At 38.3% G+C, this 14,522-nt stretch overlaps 1 long non-coding RNA gene across 1 annotated transcript in view; it reads left to right on the plus strand.

Moving 5' to 3' along the window:
• The first annotated feature begins 11,013 nt into the window (after window positions 1–11,013).
• LOC142020874 (uncharacterized) overlaps window positions 11,014–14,522 on the plus strand; it is a 607,189-nt gene continuing 603,680 nt past the window's right edge. Inside the window, exon 1 of the long non-coding RNA XR_012647533.1 lies at window positions 11,014–12,779. This is a non-coding gene — a long non-coding RNA (uncharacterized LOC142020874). The remainder of the gene's footprint in view (window positions 12,780–14,522) is intronic.

Below are 14,522 nucleotides of genomic sequence, written 5' to 3' on the forward strand. Positions count from 1 at the left end.
CTCATCTTGATCATTTTTTTCTGATTTGTCCTCCTTGATTACTATTTTTGGTTCTCTGTGCTTTAAATATTGAGTCTGTTCTGGTATGGCGATGGTCTGAAGAAATGGGTCTGTCCCACGAAAGCTCACCTAATAAATTATTTTGTTAGTCTTTAAGGTGCTACTTGACTGCTCTTTTCATTTGTTGATCTTAATGTAATTTACACAGGAGGTAAATATCATTATTTTAATTTTTTAAGATGGGAAAACTGAGACACAGAGGTGGACTTTGTCAAGTGACCCAGCAGTAGAATGGCTACCCTGCCTCCTTATGGAGTCCAGTCCTTCAAGGTAGCTATACTCTCCTGTAAAGCGCTTGTGCACTTCTCAGTTTTCAAGGACTTTACTGGGATTTAAAGAGTGTTCAGCACTGTGATATCCTGGGGACTCCCCCGACCAGTAAGGTATTTCTGCACCTGTCCTGTAACCTTTATTCTGTGCTGCTAAGGTGCTATTCCCTGCCAGCAGTAGCCTATTCAGAAACTCAACGTCTCACCCGGCCTCACTCTCTGCAAGGTGACACCAGCAGCCTTCTTCTCTGGGTCCATAAGCAGAACACACTCAGACCACAGTCCTCTGCCCCATCACCCTGATGGCATGAAACCAGCCCTCACAGAGACCAGCGTACTTTGGTGCACTGGTTTTATGCAGTTTACATACACAGAGAGAGCCTTGTCTGGGATAAAAATGGAATAAAGAAAAATTTAAAAAAATCTAATAGAAAAAACACATTTGAAGATGAAACAGTAAGGGATAAGTTAGACTGAAAATAAAATAATGCAACCTCAGGCTTTAGATTTCTCTATTAGATGTGATCCCTCTTCTAGTTCAAGTTACCAATTGTTTCTGAGCAGTTCTCAGTGTACTGCCTACTAACAGGGGGGATCCAGTGTTCTTAGACAGCCTCTCACCCAGAGACTCTCCTTCAGACAAAACTCAGTTTCAAATCTGTTTTTAAAAGGCTTCCCCTTCTCCCTGCCCCTCCAGCCTCACGTCTCCACTGTCCCTGCTTGACTGTTCATCTTGTCCTCTGAGGTGTAGCTAAATTTGTAGCTAAATTGTGGGCATGGTTTTCTATAAACACAATTTGTAACCACAATTGATGTACAAACTCATAATGACCAGTCTGGAACATAAGCTTTCACATAACCTTCCTAAGTATAGTTTATAGTACAATAACATAGAATGCAATTAGTTGATTCAACAGGTTTTAGAGCTTTAAAACTTCTGAGAGAGCCAAATCCATTTCTTTGTACAGATATTAATAATTCCTCTGAAGTTGGTAAAACTGCCTGAATCAGGCAACCAAGGTTTGGCCTTTTCCTTCTAGAAAAGGTTCCTTGTGTTTTTAATAGAAGATAATTTTTCTAGAGGTTTTGAAAACCAATAGTGTGTGTGTGTGTGTGTGTGCGCGCGCATGTGTTATAATTTTATATTTTATTGGTTTATCTCCAATTAAACTGGATACAATTATTTGTGTATATCCAGCCTCCATCATACTAGTGTGTCAGCCTCTCATAAGCACTGATGGATTTCTATGCAGGAAAATATTATAATCATTTAACAGATTGGGAAACTGAGGCACAAGGTGATTAAGTGACTTGCTTATTATTATACAAGAAGTCTAAGGTGGAGATGGGAACTGAACCCTGCATTTTAATTTCCAGTCCAATACCTTATCTCCAAAAATATCTTTCTGCCCATCTTTCTGAGTAGGGATCTAACCAAATTATAGGAAGCTAATGTACACCATGAATACTTTCTGTGTCATAAGCTTATTTTTAAACTTTTTCACACAGCTGAATAACTTTTTATCAAATTTTCAGAACTTTTGTGTGGCCCTTAATAATGTTCTGATGCCAAGGGATGAAGTAAATCCGTTTCCATTTATGGTACCTTTTAGTGAATTTTTCTAAAGTGAGGTAAACATATAGCCAATGTACAGACAGTATGGAGAAGTTCAGTGACTTCCTCTAGGTCATACACATGTGGCCTTTTCATATTGCCAGCTGAGAATTTTGTGCAGGAGGTTTATACTAAACTCACAAAAGCACTAACACTAGGAAAACTGTCTTTTTGAAGTTTTGTTTTGTTTTGTTTTTTTTGTTTTTCTCCCTGAAAACTTTGGAAAGACTGAATAAATGGGATGTGAATTTATTTTTTCTATTGTCTTAATTCAAAGTTGACAGAGTTTGGAAGATAGACTCCACTTATTTCACTGGGCTTTGAAGCAGGCACCAAATATATTTGAGCTATAGCTTTGTTGTGTCAAACTTCCTATTTTCTGATTCTAAGAAGTGCAATGTGATAGGTATCAATTTAGGGACCAAGAATAAAATTACTTTTTTCATGCACATGTGGAAGGACCAATAAATATTTTTGTGCATAGGTTCATTTAAAATTACATGATGAACATAATACATTTTAGTTTTATTTCTAAGTCATGCAATCATTCATTCTATATTTATGAAAACCTACTTCTCATTAAAATCACCACTTTAAAATTACAATCTTTGCAGAGCACATCTAAGAAATGACCTTTCTTCATTTTAAATGCTATAAAATTAAGTTTTTGTAGACTGTAGGCAGCACTCAAGGGATAGGTTCTTTAATGTACTGGATATTGCTTTCAAAGTACTCTAATTGCCTAAATTAATAATGGCTTTTTTCTTTGGCTCTTATAAGGGACAAATGAATTTGAATCACTCTCCAAAGAATTGAATCACTGGCTATCTCATTCTGATTACTTTTTGCATTCATTATAAAAATTAAAAAAGAACAGCAAGGTCACCTTTGGCATGGCTTTTTGTTTGTGTTTGAAAAGTTAATGTCACTTTCCTTCCCTACGCTGCATCAGATTTTGTGCAAACACAGAGCTTGCCAACATTGTTGTGACTGATGTTGGGAGGAAAAACCCAAAACTTTGCTTCAATTTGTGCAAGACTTCAGGGGAAAAAAAAACAAAATACAAAAAAAGCCCTGCACATGAGTGGTGTTTCATTGAAATACATGAAATAACATCAGGGTTTTAACAGCAACACTCCTCCCCTCAAACTCCAAGAACCATCTAGTCTCTTGGATTTAAAACATAACTCACGACTATTTGCCAAACAAAAGCCAACCCAACCACCATTTCAGACCTTAGGTTAAAACCCCATACTGTTGTTCCATAATTTTCCCAGGCCATTAGAATGTCTGAGGTGAATATAATAGATTCTGAAAATTGTTCTGAGGAATTCATAGCACTTTACACTGATCTTTTGGACTGTGGTCCTTATGGGGTTTAGAAACCATGCCCTATGAGGATTGGTTGAAAGAAGTGGGTTTGTTTAGTGTGGAAAAGAGAAGACTGAGAAGGTACATTATAACAGCTTTCAAGTACAAAGAGGTTGTTACAAGGAGGAGGGAGATAAATATTCTCCTTAACCTCTGATGACAGGATTAGAAGCAATGGGCTTATTGGAGAAAGGAAGGCTTAGGTTAGACATTAGGAAAACCTTTGTAGTGGTCAGTGTGGTTAAGAACTGGAATAAATTACGGAGGGATGTTGTGGAATCTCCATCACTGGAGATTAAGAGCAGGTTAGACAAACTCTTGTCATGGTTGGTCTAGCTCAGGGGGCAGCATCCCTTCTGAGGCATAGTGCTGGAACGTGACCATTTGACCTCTTTGTACAGACTGAGGGCCGGTGATACACTTAAAGCCACTATTAGCCCTACTTACAACAGCTTCACTAATAAATTAAGATGTTCATGTTAAATGTTATGTTAAATATTTTCTCCTAAACTTTGTTTTAAATTAAAGTTTAACCCGAGATTTTTTTCTTGGCAACATGTCTATGGGACCTGTGGCTCTTAGAACCACATTAAGGCTATGTCTACACAAGGCAAAGTAAGTCAGCTGCAGATACACAATTCTAGCTGCGGCAATTGCATAGCTAGAATCGATGTGTCTGTGCTCCCAAAACCTCATGAATAGTGCCAGGGAATTTTGCGTCTCTGTAAGAGACTTTATCAGTGAAATTGTTCCAGGGACATCATTGTCGATAATTTTATTACTGTAAAAATAAACAGGATACCACAGGACTATTGATATTGTCTGAAAACTGGACAAAAAGAAAACCTTTTTGTTAGTTCTTCTGGTTTGGTTTCTGCAGGGATCAAAGGGAAGAGTGAGAACAAGTAAAATGTTCATGAGTTTTTAGCTGTAAGCTCTGTTCATTAACGTGCAAATATGCATTATGTGATGTAGATGAATTTTCCTCACTCCATCTGGCAGTTGGGGAGAGAGAAAATTTGTCAAGAACCTTATTAATCACTTGGGGATTAACTGAATGGTGCAATTAGCCTGGAGTGGCATTTAAAAATGTTGCATACGCTGTACAGTAAGCCAATTCCAATTTAGTAACTCAAGCTTGTTTTGAAACTTTGACTTCATAGTCAGTTGTATGTGCAGAAGACTGACTTTCCACATATTTACTTTGGTCTGTGCTAACACATACACATTAGAGGAATTGGGCCTTTATAATATCGGGATCAAATATAGTTATTAAAAATGAAAAATTCCAGGAAAGTGAGATAAGTAATTTAGAGGGTGATGAGCAACAAACTGAAATCTAGTTCCAGATTTTGCTGGCAAAGAATTCTGTGGATGCTTGGGTGTGTGGTCTTGGCTCATGCTCTTGTGCTAGTTTGTATTTGTATGCACACTTGCTTTTTCAGCCAACAAATTCCCACTGATAGTGTATGCCCACAAACTTGTGTTGAGTTTGCATACGGCAATAATTAAAGATACAAACGTGGCAAGAAGTGGGAATTAGTTGATCATTTTTTAAATAGAAATTTCTCTTTTTTGTCCATAATATGACTTTTTAGTGAACCCTAGTACAATGTACCTCTCTTATATGTTATTAGAAAATAAGATTCCAAAATGATTTTAATAACGAAGAGACTGAATTATACGCAGGCTCCTTTGTACTGTTCTTGCTATGTAGAGAGACTTTTGTTACAAAGCATAAATTTATGATATGTAATAGGAGCAGAGTGTAAATGAGACTCTGAGCCCATGGGCTTGATAGTGCATTTTTCACTTGTGCAAAATTCACAATGTACACTGTGAAATTTGCCTGAGAAATGACTGATGCATTGGGCCAGCTGAAATTATACCCTTGACATTGCATTTTCTCTATTTGCTTCAAGGCACAAGCCACAGTTTGTCTTTACAATGCAGGGTATTTTCATCAGACAGTGATGCAGTGGCTTGTTCTGTAGGCTCATATTTTATTGTCAGACAACATTTACTGGTTTGACTTTCAACTGAACCATAGCAGGAATACTACAAGCAATTACAGAAACACCTGCTATAACACTCCAGGACTGTTATACTAAGGCAGCCCACATTAGTATACCTAATACAGTATATATGTTGAATTCAAGATCTATTAAATAATCTCATAATATTTCTTAATAATTATCTACAAAGTAGAAAATTATGTAAAATGCAATGCAATCCTAATTTTCAGTGAGTTCTAAATTCCTAGGTAACTGGATATAGCATGTGTTGTAGCCTTCTAAAGATTTGGATTTGTTCAAGCACAAAATAGATATTGTTCCAAAAGCTTCCCTTAAATTGAATGCAAACATTCATTTAGAGCTCGATCTTTAATAGGCCAGAAACCTCATCTTCACTGGCACAAGTGTTCTTTTTTCATTCACACTCCCCCTGACATACATCAGTACAATAGCATTTTGTGTACATAATTTTCACTAACTTGCACAAATACCTGTGTGTACACAATTTAATGCCTGAACATGCAATGGAGACAAGGATAAGGAGGTGTGACACATGAACACATTAGCATTGATCATCTGTTAATAGAAGTGTCTGCACAATGAGAAGCTATGTGGCTCCAAATCAGGCCCTCCATTTGTGAATGGTTTGCTAGTCAATAAGGTATAACAATGCAAACACATTGAAGGGATTGTACCAGTGGGAACTATGTAAATCTTTGCCGGGGATTGCTACCTGCCAGACATTGCAGGGATATACCAGCCCTGGATGCTGTAATTCCTTGTTACAACAGGACAGGTTAAAGGTAGTTTGTTGTAAACCCATAGCCACTTGCTTTCTATGAATCGTGGTATACAATTATCAAACATCAGACTAAATATCATGTTGGCTTCATGGCTGTGTTTGAGATGAGGATCTATTTTAAAAAGTTTCTTAGCACAAGATTGAGACAGTGCTTAAAAAGATTAATCTAATTTACAGTGGAAAATATCTGTTATCTTAGAAAGGCTAAGAAACATGCTGCCACAGCTGGGAATCATCCTAATCCCCCAGTTTGCCTAATTGCTTTACTGCTACTTTTATAATTAAGACCTATTAACTTGTCACACATTGATAACAGGGATGACCCTGAAACAGAGTGATAGATTGAAGTCTCCTATAGTGCAATGTTTTTATATGAATGAGTTAATTATTTTTGTCATTAAAAAGTGATGTACAAAACAGATTTTGATGAAGTGTTGGAGTTTCACATTAGATATGAATACATAAGCACACTCCAGTCAAATGCAGTTATTTTGATACATTTTTTCAGTTAGCAATTGATTAGTTAAGTATTCTCACTTCCTTTTAAGAGAGTGATCACGATTATGAAGAAAAGAACTTTGGCTACAATGGTGATATTGCATTCACGTTTTTGGGTATATATGAAGTGTTACAGGGAGGATGGCATTCAACTGGTTAAATCTCTGGCTCCAAAAGTTTTTCTTAGGTTTAAAAATCTAATAGAACTGCAAGGGACCTCAAGAGCAGGACCTATAACCATCCCTGACCGATTTTTTTTTTTTTTTAACCAGCCCCAGAACCTTGAAAGGCCCCCTCAACGACTGAACTCACAACTCCAGGTTTACAAAGCCAATGCTCTAACTGCGCTACCCCTCCCTACAAACAAAGCATATAACTAAGCATGAGAAGAGGAGGGGTCTAGAAGATTGTGACTCCTCCCCATCACTGAAGGTTAAATTTTGTGGTGGTCTTCAGTTTTGTTGACAGAAGCCTGCAGTCTAGACATAGCCTCAGACCAGTAACTGGGCTATCAGTCCCTTTGTGCCACCTGCGATTAATCAGCTAGCCCAGCTGGGTTCAAACCCTGCAGGGCTGCCCTTAAAGAGCTGAGTGGTGGAGTAAAGTGCAAGAACATCCTTTCCAAAACAAGGTGTTGAACTGAAAGTAGGAGCCTGGTATAGCCAAAGAAAAAGATTTTAATGCTGCAAAATGTGTACAAACACTCAATCTAATCTATAGTCCTAAAACTATCCTATCCCGGGCACTGCAGTCTCTGGAGTTTGGGGTCAAAACCCATTTTCCTCCAAGCAAGGAAGGTGTCTCTCCTTAAGTTCAGCAAAGTTCTTTGTTTCCTGTGTATTTTGTTACATGGCTTTAGGCAGCTCATTGGGGAAGTCAGAGAGAGACTTCACAGCAGATGGTTTTCTGCATTGGTGCTCTTCGTTGGAACAAAAAAATCAGCCTCTGATGTCTGGTAGGTGATGGTCACTATCCTTAAAAGGCTGTTAAATGGTAACCCTTCCACCAGAGAGATTTTCACGAAACGCAAAAGGTTACTGGTTTTATGTGTGGTATAACAAATACTAAACATATTTTAAACATTAGATTTTTTTTTCTGAGCCACTTTCCTAGCTTTCTTCTATTCACACAGCCACATTCCCTTTTGATGCCTTTGCACTACACCAGTCAGTTCCTCAGCTCTCTCCTTCAATCAGCTTCAAGTTTCTCTGACTCAAGGTATTTTAGCTTCATTCAGGATCTTTACTTCAAAGCCCCAGTTCCCTCTTCTCTCTCTAAACCTTTGGCCTGGCTCCATCTCTAGTTTCTGTGGTTCTGAGGTCTGCCCTCAGTTTTCTCTTCATGCTTAATGATAAGTGCCTTCTGGGAGGGGAAAAATGTTCTTATTTTTCCTTTCCTGGGACCATTAAGGCTTTTTCTTGGTTTTGGCTTCTGTGCTTGCTCTCCTGCACGTGGGGATTGCCTGCTTTCTCTATCTGATTCAGGGAGTCACAGGTGCCTTTGTTACAGCGTTCCCTAATAAAAGTTGCAAGAGTAGTATCTCTTCCTTCAGCTTCTGTGCAGGCCATTCACATGCCTTACCAATGATAGAAAATATGGTTACTATATGTAAACATGTGACTCTTACTTTATCATTGTTTTGTGGCCAAATCTCAAGCCACCTGGTATTGGATGGAATGTTTCAGCAGTGTCCCTCTCCAGCCTTTACCCATAATACTAACATGAAAGTGAATGTGAGTTAAAATGAAAAAGGCGCTAAGCTAAAATAATGTGTTGGGATCTATGCAGTTAACTAGCTGATGTTGCCATCTGAGAACTTATGCTGTCACCATTTAAACGAAGGTATCAAAATATAATTAAAGCTGAGGTTAAAATCCAAGTACAATTACAGCCAATGGAGTGTGAGTGAAATTTTAGGTAATATTTGTTGAATGAGGCATTGGAGTCATCTATATGCCAGTACAAAATAGCCTGCTTGTATGTTATTAAAATGGAGTGAATTTTGTAGACTTTTAGCCAAGAAAGGTTTACCCCTAGTCAGACTAAGCAGAATGTTAACTTCTAGACTCTCACAAAACTTGACTACCATGGTATGAATCAATTCTCTTAGCTTCCTAATCAGCTGTCAACAGAACTCATCCTTAAAAAAGCAACAATATGAACTTTATTCAGCCATCTTCCAGTGACAGTCATTAAACCTTAGTTGAATGTCATGTTGAGTGGGGCCCTTTAGAGATTGGTCCTGGTCTTGTTCTGTTTAATATTTTCATAATTAATTTAGATAAAGATATAGAAAGTACAACTATAAAGTTTGCAGATGTTACTGAGCTGTGGAAGAGTTGCAAGTGTTTTGGAGGATTAGTTTAAATTCAAAATTATCTGTACCAACTGGAGGAATGGTCCTTAATTAAATTATAGAATGAAACTCAATAGGACAAATGCAAAGTTAGGAACAATCAGTTGTGCACCTACAAAATGGGAGGTAACTGTCTAAGCAGGAGTACTTCAGAAAGAGATCTGGGAGTATAGTGGATCACAAAATAAATAGGAGTCAACAGTGTCACAAAGGTGGAAAAAATAACATTGTTCTGGAATGTATTAGCAGGAGTGTTGTAAGCAAGACACAAAAAGTAATTCTTCCACTATACATTGCTCTGGTAAGGCCTCAACTTAAGTACTGTTTGAGGTGCCATATTTCAAAATGGATGAATTATAGAAAGTCCAGAGGAGAGGAACAGAAACGCTTTAAAGTCTAGAAAACATGATCTGTGAGGAAATGTTGAAAACATTGAGTTTGTGCAGTCTGGAGAATAGAAGATTGAAGTGGGATATGGTAACAATTTTCAAGAACATAAAAGACAAGAAAAAAGATGAAAATGGTTCTGTTTAGCCTTTGAGGTTAGGACAAAAAGCAATGGTCCTAATTTGCACCAAGGGAGGTGCCTTGCTATCAGTGTGGTTTGCACTGGAACAAATGGCTTAGGGAGGATGTAGAATCGCCATCACTGGAGATCTTTAGGAACAGCGGACTGGTCTAGTTATTACTCAGACCTGCCTCTAGTTCAGGAGGCTGGATTAGACCTGTTGAGGCCCCTTCCAGTTCTACACTTGTATGTTTCCATTCTTGCTGAGAACTATGCCTGTCTTGATGTCTACTATTTGACTTCGTTATGTAAACAAAGATCAGATCTTCTACAGTTAGCCTTGTCAACTGATTTTCTGTATCTTAAGACTTAATTGTTACACAATCAATACCTGAAGGAGACACTAATCTCTAAGTGTATGTTTGAAGTAATGAGGTGCTCTTCAATGGAAGTGGAAGTACTTACCATTCTCTGAGTCTAAAGTTTGTGAACTGCATGAATATATTTTCTTTCTCCTTGCTATCCAAAGACCAAAGAAAATATATCCAGGGCACAATACTGCAAAAGCAATGGTAGCTAACAAAGTGATGCCAAAGGATGACTTCAAACACCATCATATAAACTGTGTTGCAGTCACATTTGGTTGTAGTTTAGAGAAGCAAGTTCTTCTCTTAAGAAACTGCTTCTTGGTTTTTTCTAATACTAGAGCTAGCAAGAGGTGATTGAGTCACAAATCTTACAAGTCTTAAATAGCTTGCAAGAGTCTGTTCAGGAGGTAATTATAGTGAAGACAAATAATAGTAATTGCCAAGCTTTTTTTTGTGGGTTTTTTTTTGGGGTGTGTGTGTGTGTGTGTTTTTATTAAGGAAAGAGAAGTGATGGCTCTCACATTTGAAAAATCCTTTGGGGGAGGTTGTTTAAGAAAACCAATAACATAACAAACTTCAAGTTATATTTTTTCTTAAAGTAGAGCAATTCAACCATAGTTGGGAACCTGATACAGTATCAAAAATCTCCCCATATGAGAGTTAAGCATCTGAGTTAAGCTCCTACTTTTGAAAGTTCTCCAAAGTGAAAATAAAGAGTTAATGAGAATCATAAGCAGCACATTTTTAAAAACTGATATTTTTCTATGCAAGGCTGAAAATGGTCATGTTTGGGCAAACCTGTGACCAAGGTATTCAATTTTCTTCAGCAAAAATGAACCAAATTAGTAGAAAAAAGCAGGCCTATATTTCTAGTATCACTGTGATGAGTCACGCTTACAAGCCTGTTAGTATGGTATTTGCATTAGAAATCAACTAGGAGTAGAAAATGAAATGTTTCTTTCCTGAAATTTGCCCTCAGTCTACCATTGCAAAAATCTGTAGGTGCATTAATGCTAAAGTTTTCCTATATTCATTTTTCCAGAAAGTCTGAACAAAAGTTTTTAAAATAGAGTACAGTTAACAGGTGCTATCATGATTTGGAACATCACCACCTAAAATTCACTTTTCCTCTCTTTGTGTGTTAGGATTGCAGTTGAAAATACAGCTCTTAGAAGACAATTTGAGGTAAATGACAGCTCAATAACAGCACAGACCATTGAGAGCCAGGACTGGTGGCTGGAAACTACCCTTAGGGGACCCCAGAGGAACTTGGCCACCACACACAAGATAAGTGGACATCTGGCTATCTAAAATCATGCCCGGCCATGGATGTTGCTGGACCAGAAAGTGGCAGACTTGAGAGATTAAAAACTACATACCCCATTAAAAAAGATATGGGCTGGTTATATTTTCCTTGATTTTGAGCTTCAATGCATGCCATAAGGAAGGGTCCCTTCTTATCATGGGTTTTTCCTGGGTCAGGTGATGTGTTGAAGCCCATTTGTATAATGGGTGAGGGTTTTCATATGGAAAGCAATGAAGGTCAAATATCTTTTCATACATTTATTCCATTAATTTTATTGATCTTCACAAGTGCCCAGAAATTGGACAAGGTGCCTCTTAAATCCAAATGAATAGGTGAAAAGGGTTATATCTATGCATAAAATCACTAAAGAAGGTTTTTTATCAAGTGTTCAGAATTCATTATGCCACTACCTATCCATGATTATACATTGCTAGTGTTGTGACTCTTCCTCATTGTTTTAAAACTCCTGTCCAGTAATAATGATCTTGGCGGCAGGGTGGGGGTAGGGGGGAAGATGTTGGTCTGGACTTTACCCTACAGCTAGATGAGGAATAGAAGAGTTTTTATAAAACAAAATTCAACCAAATTAATCCACTCAAGTTTATGCCAAATTAGCATTGTTTCTGTTACAAAACTAGAGTGTAGTTGGCAGTGCTTCTTCTGTGCCGGTACTTGCCGGTACCCAGTACCACAACCTAAGCAGTCCCAGCCATAGGATTGACTGGGGAGAGGGGATGGGGAGACAGCTCAATACCTGAACCTTCTTCCCCCAATGCCCTCTCTCCAAAAAAGCACTGGTAATTGGTAAAGTCTTACATGGAGAAGGCCAGATGGGAGCAACTGGAGACTAAAGAACCCTGGCTGAGGTATATTTGCAGACCTGCACAGGAAAGTTGGTTTGAGCAGTTTATTTTACAAATCATATGACTGCACATAGTAATTTTATAAAATGCATGTAAAATCAGAGTGTAAGAAGAAATCTTAGACTATAATGCTGTAACAAGAAAACCATGCCCTATTTTTGCACAGGCATGAATACCACTCATTTCCTGGTTGTTCTTTGTGGCCAGTGCACAGTCATATCCAGTGAAAGAAAAAAATATATCTTAAAGTATAATACAAATTATTTTGTATTGATTAAATATATTAAAACAACAAGTGAAATGTAGCCATTGTGATAAGGGCCTCTTCTACCTAGGCCACTGATTGGACCAGTCTCCTACCCCTCCCCCCAGTGGCTGGGGTTTTGCAAAACATCTCTGAGGTAGGGAGCCCAGCCACTCTTCCTGAAACTTGCACCCCGGCTGTTTCTGAGCTGAAGCTGGTCTGACTCCATCTCAGACTTCTGCTCTTTTGCTCTCTTGTTCTCTGTCTCTTCTACACCTCTCCTCACCTTCACCCCCTCTCTCTTCCACCTGTGGGAGTTTTTTTAAAGGCCTCCAGCAAGCAAACAGTGGAGTCAGCTGGCCCCAGTTTGCCTGAGCCAGCTCCCGCCCAGCCTCTTCCAATTCCCTTGTTCTCCTTTGCTTCTATTTAGCAGGGCTGTGGGCTGTCTTTCTTCCACTCTGAAGGAGCCTTCTGGCCTGACCCTGCCACACCATGGATACAGAGGTACTGTACTAATCCATGATAAAGAAAAAAAGCCCAAAGTTTAAAATATGAAGAAACATGTATAATATATAATAGGCTACTTAGAATGGAGTTCTGGCATCATCCTTTGGCTTTGAACGTGGCCATTGTGTTAGTAGCTTATAACATGAGATTAGTGCAACTTGCAGGTACATAAACGTACACATACAGCAGCAAACTCTTTCCCCATTTAGCAGGTTCCCAGGTTTGGCTCACTAACTTACTCACAGAATGCGGGGAGGGGGAGGACCTTGGTGCGCATGAGCTGCTTGCTAAGGTTTTCAAAACTGCATGTGTAAGTGTGGAATGTAGTGGCACAGACACAGTGCCAGAAGGATTCAAATTAATCTTTTATAGTGATTTCTTCCACTGTGTTGCTGATTGGCAATGCCTACAGTGATTTCAGTGAATGCTATGAAAAATAGAATGATACAAGAAATGGATTAACTCTTCCAGCTGCACCTAGAAGGAAAAACAATTTTCTGGATCAATTTGTTCAGCTGTCCTTAGCCAGTGTCACTATGGGAAGGCCTGGCATGTCATGATAAAGCCTGTTAAAAAGAGAGATCCTCTGGGTACTAGACCTCCAGTAGATGTTTTCTATCCTTTGAGTATTCAGAAATGCAATATAAGAATGGGCAAGAAGCAGCCATAGCTCATGGAAACAAAACAGCAGTCATGTAGCACTTTAAAGGGTGGGAGGGGTTCGGAGGAAGCGTTGTCCCACCAAGTGAGTTGTTGCAGCGGGGAGGACTTGAACATTTTTTCAGTGATGGTTCTTGTTAAACCAAACAAACTGAATAAAACAAACAAGAAAATCCTGATGGTCTTGCTAAGAATCTGGGCATAATATAATCAGATGATATATGGGAGTATGTAAGAAGCTCTGATGAATATGCGGGCGAAATTGTGTAATAATGGATTTTATTTATTGCATTTTCATAATAGGCTGCTTACATGATGCTTTAAAATGTCATGGGAATTTGTTTTATGTAAAATATGGTAGTTAATTTACTTTAGGATATACCAATGAGAGCACAGATATGCTGATGTACATACACACTCCTCATTTCTAATCACAGTGCAGTTTGGGTTCACGTGCCCAGCAGCTGTCCAATCTAACTGAGCTGAGATTAGGGTTGGATTTTTTGGTTGTATATGTTGCACTATAACTTTGCCTATTAAGATGAACACCCGTTATCAGAGATGAGAAGGATAGTGATACCTGGGCAGCCAGAAGAACTGGAAGGGGGATGCTATAAGGAAGGTTTGGGAATCTCTGATGTAATGGTTTTATGTTATAACTGGAAGCTTTGTTTGTTAGACTTAAACAAGTTGAGGGCAAAACAAATTATATGCCTCAAGAGCTTGTTGTTTCAACATTTCCAACCATAAATAATTAGTGTACAGTGGTAATTGTTCAGCAGGTTCTTTCTCTTGCAGTAGAATGCGTACTGAAGAATAGAAGTCTGTTGGTTGCAGATAAGTAATTCCTGAAAGTCACTGTAGGGTAACTGCGAATTGTCCAGAGACATCCACCAAAGATGAAGTTGAATAACAGCTGGGGTCAGACCTGCTTGTAAATGGTCGATTTATGCTCAGAGCTATTTATGTTTTAATTAGTCTCTAAAATGAAGAAAGATCTGACAAATGAGATCATGTGTCACTGTTGGATTATAAATCTAAAGCAAATTATGTGAACCTGTATACAGTTTTTGTTTTTTT

This window comes from Carettochelys insculpta, chromosome 14, assembly GCF_033958435.1.
Source record: "Carettochelys insculpta isolate YL-2023 chromosome 14, ASM3395843v1, whole genome shotgun sequence".
NCBI classification, from domain to species: Eukaryota; Metazoa; Chordata; order Testudines; family Carettochelyidae; genus Carettochelys; species Carettochelys insculpta.